The 9767-nt window shown below is 37.0% G+C and overlaps 1 long non-coding RNA gene across 1 annotated transcript in view; it reads left to right on the forward strand.

The window, feature by feature from the left end:
* The window catches only part of LOC148938756 (uncharacterized), a 29493-nt gene extending 20450 nt beyond the window's left edge, over positions 1-9043 (forward strand). Inside the window, exon 3 of the long non-coding RNA XR_016143631.1 lies at positions 8932-9043. This is a non-coding gene — a long non-coding RNA (uncharacterized LOC148938756). The remainder of the gene's footprint in view (positions 1-8931) is intronic.
* The last annotated feature ends 724 nt before the right edge of the window (positions 9044-9767 follow it).

Here is a 9767-nt window from a genome sequence, read left to right on the forward strand (position 1 = left end):
AAAAACCATCAGTATTTTCTGAATCTATCGATACAAGGACCAAATGCTTGCGGATGACGTACCGGTAGTTATTGATGTTGGTGGTATCATACTTATGTCGTTCATACGTCGTGCTGTCTTCTAGTTCCAAATTTTGAAGAACGGAGGATCGTGTTGATGAAACAAAGGGTAGTGTGTCTTTGGTTCGCTCCCAATCTGCGTGGCTTAAGAGTCGTGTAGTGCCGTGCTTTAGGTCCTTATTTAGCATTTCGAGTAGATACCCCACGGACAATTTAGCTCCATCATTGACAGATCGGTTTCGAAAGCCAACTCCTTGCCTACACTTTTCTTTCATGTAAGACACAAAAGAAACGATGTCACGCAGCTGCTCAAGAACGGATTCTTGGTAGTTAGGGCGTTTCAAACTGTAAAATTTCGGCAAAAATCCAGGGATTCCGGTCTCAGATGTTTTCATGCTAGCCATGTACAGATGCCAGTTCTCCGTTCGTATTGTTCGCCATCCTTCAGACTTTCTGTAAAATTCGTCAAAGTTATCTTGATCTGCTGATTGTTGTCGGCTACCACTGTGCAATCAGCTTCTGTTAGCGAGCGTTTGACCGTTTTTACATTTTCCACTGCAATGTTCAGTGACTCAACCCTTGCTCGAGAGGGCAGAATAGGAAGCCTACTCAGAACTCCCTGTTCTCGTTGACATTCCTCTATGTCTGTTCTGTTAGCAAGCGTTTCACCTTTTTCCCCTTTTCCACTGCAGTGTTCAGTGACTCGACCCTTGCTTGAGAGGGCAGAATACGAAGTCTACTCAGAACTTTCATAGTCTTATTGATGTTCCTCGATATCTTGATATATTAACCGAAAAGCTGGATTTCCCAAGACTTGCGCATCTGATTTATGTTGTTTCGCGAGACTGCTAGCAGAAACAGCTTTCTAAATGTCGCAACAGTCGTCTTACTGTTATTGGTGCAGCTTTCTATCATTTCTCTAAGTGGCAAGCAAAGATGTGAATATGCATTAGATTTACTCCTTTCTCTTAATGCTACTTTGTTAGAGAGTCTGTCAACTGCATACTGAGTCAAAAGGAGCTGTTTAAAGCTGGCCATGGCAATTAGTCTATACAAATATATTTCTAAAAAGTTATCCTCGGTGTACATTGACAAACTAGAATCTGTTTCCTTGCATAGACTGCTGTGATTTTCGTGTAGAAAAGTCGCAAGATTTTTGTATTCTTCATACTCTGATCCATATTTCTCCCTCATCATTTCTATTGAAACAGGTTTAAATAGGCATGACCCCCGAAATGAGGCAATGCTACAAATATTGTCCGCCTTAGACGGCAGTAGCCTGCGTCGAGCAGCAAATATTCCTGGGCTTGCTTGCAGGATTCTTATATTTCTCACAGCAAGTCCGATTTTATTCTTCAATGGTGTTCTCTTTTTCCTCTTTCCTGATTTATCCTCTCTGTATGATTCGTTGAAGGATGATTCTAAACAATGAGTAGCGGCTTGCTTGTGTTCGACTGCCTTTTCTAATGAATAGCCTGGGCTCGTTTTCTCAAATGGTACTTGACTTGGTATCGATTTAAGCCTTTTCGCGCCAGTAGAAGTCTGATAGAACCCTTTTTTAAGGCTAGCTGCAGCAATCTTTAATAACTCATCATCCGTGACAAATAAAGACATCCATTTTGTTTCGTGCAAAAACTATGTCAAGTTTAGCAAATTGTTCTTCGCAGAAGAAATTAGTATGCCAAGAGCCACTGAAGGAAGTTCAGACAGCTTCACATAAGTCCGCTTAAAGGGCTGCCTTTCAAATGGGTTATGAAAGCGAGCTTTCGCAGAGCTATCGAGCTGCTTGCCAATTGATGCTACCTTCTCTGCATTATTTTTGAACCGACACTCATTAGCCACAACATTCACCAAGTCTGTTAGGAGAAAGTACCACTCATTCTGACTTTTTAAACAAGCTAAGGAAAACGTGCTTCCATGGCGAGTAAAATATTCTTGTAACTTGCAAGATGTTGGTGTAATATCACTCAACTCGAATCTCAGACGCACTTGCGATATAGCTGTTTAATCTTGATACCTGATGTCCAGCATCATAACTCATGCTCTATGAAGAAAAAAAACCGGCATGAATTTACTTTGCTTGGTCAAAAAACTCTAGACACTTGGTTTCTAATGTCAGGATTTTTTTTTAATGCCAGGATAGTTTTTCTTATCTTCCAAGTGTAAATTTACCACAAATCACCCTTAATAAATAAATGAAACCCAAAACAAACAGAAATTACAATAGATAACCTAGTCTAATACAAAACGAGAAAAAGTTAAAAGTAGTAGGGCTGACAGCCCCCGTGTCTTCTCTAGACCAGAAAGTAATTTGCACTTTACAAAAAACTGTGGATTGTCAGTTTAATATACATATTCTGATAGTTACTCCTCCAATACCTCTTTATTTATTAAATTCAAAAAGTGAAAATTTTTAGAACATATTTTGTTTTCAGTAAACTGCAAATTATGTTCTGGTCTTGAGAAGGCGTGGGGGTCGTTGGCCCTACTCATGTTAATTTTTTGTCGTTTTGAGTTTTAGTCAGTTACCTATTGTATTTTCTGTTCGTTTTGGGTTGAATTTGGTTATTGATGGTGATTTGTGGTAGTTTTACACTTAAATAAATTATTTGAATGTATTTCTCCTCCTTTTGGGTTTAATAGAGCTCTTTACTCTTCTTTGACAAACTTGCTGTGTAGAAAAACTTTTTTAAATGACTTTCTGTTTGTCTTTATGAAGTCTTCCATGTAAAAAAAATATTTATATTTTTTTATTTTGTTTTTATTAGACTCCATGGTTTTTGACTTTGAAGATTATTTGACTTTATTTCTGCTCATTTTTGACTTTATGAAGCTCTTTATATTTCTTTAAAAAACATGTTTTGTGGACAAGGTTTTTTTTTTTTAAATTAATCGTTACAAAAAAAAACATACGTGATTGTCGTTAAGAATTTCTTTTTAAGGGATATGTCGTTGAAAGATTCCACCTCCCCTGGGCTTCATCTGCCATATTAGTCAAACAGTTCGTGGTAACCGAAACTCTAAAAAACAGAATTTTGATACCAATAGATACATCAAAAGAATCAGATTTTAATGCTGATTTCAAATTTATAAGTTTCATCAAGTTTAGCCTTACCCATCAAAAGTTCCGCACCTGAGAAAATTCGGCTGATTTTAGGAAAAAGGGGGAAAGACCCCCTAAAAGCTATAGAACCTTAAGAAAATCACACCATCATATTCAGCGTATCAGAGAACCCTACTGTAGATGTTTCAAGCACCTATCTACAAAAATATGGGATTTTGCATTTTTTTTGCCAGAAGAAAGATCACGGATGCGTGTTTATTTGTTTTTTTTTGTGTTTTTTTTTCCAGGGGTGATCGTATTGATCCAGTGGTCCTAGAATATCGTGGGAGGGCTCATTCGAACGGAAATTAAAAGCTCTAGTGCCCTTTTTAAGTGACAAAAAAGGAGGGCAACTAGGCCCCCTCCCACGCTCATTTTTTCCAAAAGTCACCCGATCAAAATTTTGAGACAGCCATTTTGTTCAGCATGATCGAAAATCTGATAACAAAGTCTTTGGATGACTTAATCCCCCAAAGTCAACGGAAGGAGGGCTGAAAGTTATGAACTTTACCCAATGTTAACATATAGTATTGGTTATTGGGAAGTATACAGACCTTTTCAGGGGGAATTTTTTCTGGTATGTGGGGGGGGGGGTGGGTCGGGGTTTGTATGGGAGGATCTTTCCATGAAGGAAGTTTTCATGGGGGAAGGGACATTGCTATGAAGGGGGTGCCGGATTTCCCAGCATTATTAAAGAAAAAGATCAGAAATAAAATTAAAAAAAAACAACAAGTTTTTCAACTGATTTCAACTGATCAACTGATTGTTGATCAGTTTTTAATTAACCAAATAAAAGTGAAATTAATGTGAACTTTTTGTTGTAATTATTCATGTACGGTAAAAAAACAAGTTTTTTTTAACTGAAAGTAAGGAACGATGTTAAAACTTAAAACGAACAGAAATTATTCCGTATATGAAGGGGGCTGTCCCCTCCTCAACGCCTCGCTCTTTACGCTAAAGTTTTTTAATTGTAAAAAAATAGAGTTGTGAGAAAGTCAAACTTTAGCGTAAAGAGCGAGGCGTTGAGGAGGGGACAGCCCCTTCATATACGGAATAATTTCTGTTCGTTTTAAGTTTTAACGTCGTTCCTTACTTTCAGTTAAAAAACTTGTTTTTTTTATTTAATTTTTGAACGTTTTTGAATTAATGCAGGTTTTGATTTTGGCTCACCGCACATGAATTATTAAAACAAAATTTGCATGCTAATTTTACTTTTATTTGGTTAAATAGCTTTCTCGAAACTTGTTTAATTTTATTTACGAACGTTTTTATTAGTAATAAATATACGTAAATTACGAATTAACTTACATAACGAACTTCTATATTCATAGATTTTTAATACGTATATTAGGGGGTTTGCCCCCTAGTAAATACCTTGCTCATTAAGCTAAAGTTCGAATCTTGTTCCAATTCTTACAAAATGACCTCTTAGTCAGAAAGACCTTTAATTAGAATAAATAGCCCTTATGAGAGTACTAAAAAAAATTTGGCTTAAAGAGCGAGGTATTGACTAGCGGGCGAACCCAATCATATTCGTCATAGTTTCTGTTCGTTTTAAGTTTTGATGTTGCTCCTTACTTTCAGTTGAAAAACTTTTTTTTATTTATTTAATTTCTGATCGTTTTTTTTAAATAATGCTGGGAAATCCGGCGCCCTCTTCATAGCAATGTCCCTTCCCCCATGAAAACTTCCTTCATGGAAAGATCCTCCCACATAAACCCCGACCCAGCCCCATCCTCCACTACCAGAAAACTCCCCCGTGAAAATCATCTGTATACTTCCCAATAACCAATACTATATGTTAACATTGGGTAAAGTTCATAACTTTCAGTCCTCCCCCCGAGGACTTCGGGGGGTTAGGTCATCTTAAAAGACATAGATATCATATTTTCGATCATGCTGAACAAAACGGCTATCTCAAAAATTTGATCGGGTGACTTTAGGAAAAAAATGTGCGTGGGAGGGGGCCTAGTTGACCTCCATTTTTTGTCACTTAAAAAGGGCACTAGAACTTTTAATTTCCGTTCCAATGAGCCCTCCTACAATATTCTAGGACCACTGGGTCGATACGATCACCCCTGGGAAAAAACAAAAACAAATAAACACGCATCCGGGATCTTTCTTCTGGTAAAAAATGCAAAATTCCACATTTTTGTAGATAGGAGTTTGAAACCTCTACAGTAGGGTTCTCTGATACGCTGAATATGATGGTGTGATTTTCATAAGGGTTCTATAACTTCTAGGGGGTCTTTCCGCCTTTTTTCGAAAATCAGCCAAATTTTCGCAGGCGCGTAACTTTTGATGGGTAGAACTAAACTTGATAAAACTTATATATTTGAAATCAGCATTGAAATCTGATCCTTTTGATGTATCTATTGGTATCAAAATTCTGTTTTTAGAGTTTCGGTTACCATTTGGTAACCCGGGTCACTTCTTACTTACAGTTCGTTACCACGAACTGTTTGATAAAAAACAATTTTACTTTTTCAATTTTATTTATTTAAATATAATTAAACATGTAGCCTCCTTATAGTATATTAAACGCTAAATGCATATTAAATGCGTACAATACCTTGTGGTAATTAAATGCCCCTCCTTGCACTAAAAAAATATTACATTCAGATGCATACTGATACAGAAATTTTAGCACACTCCGCCACTACGGGTATTGGTGGTTATAGCAGACAACAAGCTCAACGTAATTGTTGAAATCAGGTTTCAATTCTGGTATTTAGCCTGTTGATAAAGTATGTTCTTACTATAACTGACAGAGGGGAAGTGTAGGAATTTAGTATATGCAAACAATTTGAGAAGAGGCTAAACTAGGAATTTCAGCGCTCAGAGACAATTTAAGTCCCCATTCCCCCTTGGACGACTTCAGAATATCATAAATTTTACCAAAAAGACTCAGTTTGATATTTGATAGCGGTTTGGATGGAAGCCGTTTTGCTGCTCGCGTAGGTGTCCGTCAAGATGTGGCTTTATTCTTTTTAGGATTATGAGAGCGAAAGACTTTCATGGGATTGAAAGAAGGCAGATACCATACCGGTTTTCACACTGTGACATCTCCTTTTTTGAAAAGTTTTACCACGGTGCTTCTAGTCCAATCTTTAGGCACTTTTTCTGAATCCCACGTTGTCTTCGAGTCCCCTCTTCTTGCAACTTCTTCAGCTAGTTTCGCTTTCTTTTCAAGGTGGTAACGTTTGTCTTTCCTAGCACTCTTTTTCCCCATCTTGTCATGATATTGTGTGTCAAGTTGCTGAACGCGCGATTCTCATAACTGCGGTTAGGAAGAAGAAGTTTTGCCTGCTTTCGTTTTTCAATATACTCCCATGTTTCATCCGACAACCATTGGTCTTTTGGTCTTTTCTTGAAACCGAGGACTAGCTTAGCAGCATCATTATAATTGTCCTCTATTTTTTCCCACATACATTCTTCATCTACTTCTGATTGTAGGACTTCAAATCTGTTAGACAGCTCTGTGATAAATTCTGGCAGTTTGTCCAAGTCAAATTGTGGTTCTGGCGCCGAGATCTTCTTATTCGGGATATTAAACTTGATTTTGATCGTTGCTATCATAAGTGAATGATCAGAGTTGATATCTGTCCCTCTGAATGAGCGAACATCTTAGAGACTCGTTCGCCATTTTCTGCTTATAAGTATATGGTCAATCTGGTTTGATAGCCTAAAGCTTATGAAACATAGCAAGAAAAGTCTATTCACTGCTCAAAATGTTTTAAGCTTGGTCACACATCTAAGTAATGCTCTTCTTCTGACACAATCTTTCCAATTGTCTTGATAATCACCCTATTTTTAGTTAAATTAGATGCTTTACAGCTTGTAAATGCATCAGCTGTGACCGTGATCACTAGTCAACAGATCATAACCTATGTCCTAAATATATCCAACAGGCCGAAGTTTGAAGGACAGCCCATCACAAAAATGTCCCATTTTCTATAGCTGCAATCGAGCTTGTTAAAGTTTCCAAAGGAACATCATTTCCAAGAATTAATGAGGCTAAGCCAAAAGAGAAAAGAGTGATAAGAGGTACAATACTCCACGTATTGTACCTCTGTATAGTGTGGGTTAGAAATAAATAATAATAATAATAATAAGGAAGCAATCTCACCCACTCATATCATCTATCATAGGCAGCGCTATCGCGCTGCCTATGATAGATGTTTGAGTCTTCAGATGATTTCCATACTGCCCTCTTAAGTCTTTATATAATCTTATTTGTACAAGTCAAAAGTTCCCAGATGCTTGGAAGATTGCCCCGGTATCTGCAGCTTTAAAACCTTCTTACCCATCTAGTGACTCCAAGTCTTACCGACATATATTTGTTTTACCTGCCTTCCGTAAAGCCCTTGAAGAGGTTATCCTATCAAGAATCGAGTGGTTCACAGAAATTAATAATCTCTTTCCAAGTGAATAAACAGGCTTCAGAAAAGGTAATAGCTCTGTGGATAACATCACCCGCCTTGAAATTGATGTTTGTAACTCTCTTAAAACTAAACAGGCCACAATGGCAGTCCTGTTTGATTGGTCAGATGCCTATGGAAATGTAGTCCATGATCAACTGATTGATCTTTTAATTATCTGGATTTCTCATACTCCTTCATAATTTTTAGTGATAGAAACTTTTATGTTCAAGTTAATGAGCATAGGGAAGAGAGTAGTCCCATTACTAGAGGTCTTCCTCTAGGAGCAATCTTGAGTCCCCTTCTCTTCAATTTGTACGTTTCAGAATTTCAATTATCTCATTCATTGTGTGGCCTTTATGGAGATGATTTGATTACCCAACGTCACCTTTTCATCTTCACTTATTCCTAGCCTTAGTGACTTAGTCCTTTTAACATTAAGTTTCAGACCTCTTCTAGCACCCTGAGCTTGCAAAGCCACTAAAAGTTCATTCACTTGACTCACACTTTTAAATAGGATCTTTAAATCATCAGCATAATCTGAGTTCAGGAAGGTTTTCTTCCCCGTTTGATTCCATGTTCTCCCATAGACTTTCCTGTGCTCCTTAAAAAAAGTTTATCGAAATTATTCATATAAATTGGTATAGAATACTGCTAAACTTCTGATTTAATGCAAAATCAGTTATTCGTCACCTTCCTTATACAGGGCGTTTGATTAGGGTTTCCTGAAAATCGCTAGGTACTTCCCCTTTTTCAAAAGTCATATTAGCAATATTCACTAACTTATTTCTAACCTCATAACCACATATTTAAGAAATTCATTTACCACACTATTAGAACCTCGAGCCCTATTATTATTAATCCATTTAGTATTGTCACTAATTCTTTCTCATAGATATAGTTCCCTTCACATCCAAGATGTTACAAACTTTTTCATTTTCGTCTTTATCTTTTTCTGTAACTCTATCCTGGTGTTAATTGTGCGTCTCTCTTTAACTTTTTCCTTAGCTTTAATTGTGGCCCAGTTCCTACCTTTAACTCAGACAATTCCAAATTGACTACTCCCTCTCATATTATTAACGTGCCAGTACAATATCATATTATTATGCCGTCTAGCTGCATCTTTCAGATCCTCGTCAATTTTATCCAAAAAGGAAAAAAGAGGATATAAAAGATCAATCTTTAAAGTTAAGAGAGTTTAGATGTTGAATAAAACTGAACTTTATTAACCAAATTTCAAACGAATCCAGTTCAGTTTAAAATTGGAATGGTTTTCACAAAACTAACACCCCTAAAGTATCTTATAAAAGGGTAGGATTTTGCTTATTTTCTCTTACCGTTTTTTCAGGTCTTTCTCTGTATGTTCTTTGGTAATGATTTTCTTCCCCCTTTATCTTATTTGGCAATTGGCAACTTGTATGGCAAAGATGATGCTGATGATGCCAATGCCAAAGATGATGCCATGGACAAGCTTGTTGAATTTCACAGAATCTCTGTTAGTGAGAACAAGGTAAGTAATTTATTTATTGGCTAGTGTGGGTGGGTGTAAATATAAGGGTTGTATTTTATTGAAGCATTTGTTTTTCGTTTATGTCAGCCTTCAGGAAAAAGAAAGGTTTTTGTTCCTGTTGATTTTAGATGGTCATTATATAAGCGTTTGCTTGTATGCCTTGTCATACGTGGATGGTAAAAATGTGTTGTGTCTAACTTTTTCCATTACCTATTTGAGATAAAAAAAGAAATAGCTCATGGTCGATTTCAAACGTTAACCATACGATTTTTTTTTTTTTTGTAGATCAGGGCACTCCGTATAGAAGGAGTTGTCTTAGAAACTTCGGAAAGGGCTAATTTGATTGGAAATTGAAAGTTCTAGTGCCCTTTTTAATATGCGGAACTGATTGGAGGGTAACCATCCTCCCACCTATTATTTTACCAATATCCATTTTGCCCAGCATGGTTGAAATGTCCAGCAATTAGGTCTGTGAGGATGACGACCCCACAGCCCTTAGGGCAAGGGTTGTAAGTTATGCTTCAGGGTCATATAATGTTTTTATTGAAAGGGTGATTGTATGAAGTTCGGAGAGGGCTCATTGGCTTAGAAATCAGGGCTCTAGTGTCTTTTTTAAGAGTAAAGTTGAACAGAGTGCATATAGCCCCCCCCCCCCCTTCATCATCTCCTTTTTT

Source organism: Artemia sp. Qi Xiang Cuo, unplaced genomic scaffold (genome assembly GCF_049724085.1).
Source record: "Artemia sp. Qi Xiang Cuo unplaced genomic scaffold, ASM4972408v1 HiC_scaffold_2970, whole genome shotgun sequence".
Lineage (NCBI taxonomy): Eukaryota > Metazoa > Arthropoda > Branchiopoda > Anostraca > Artemiidae > Artemia > Artemia sp. Qi Xiang Cuo.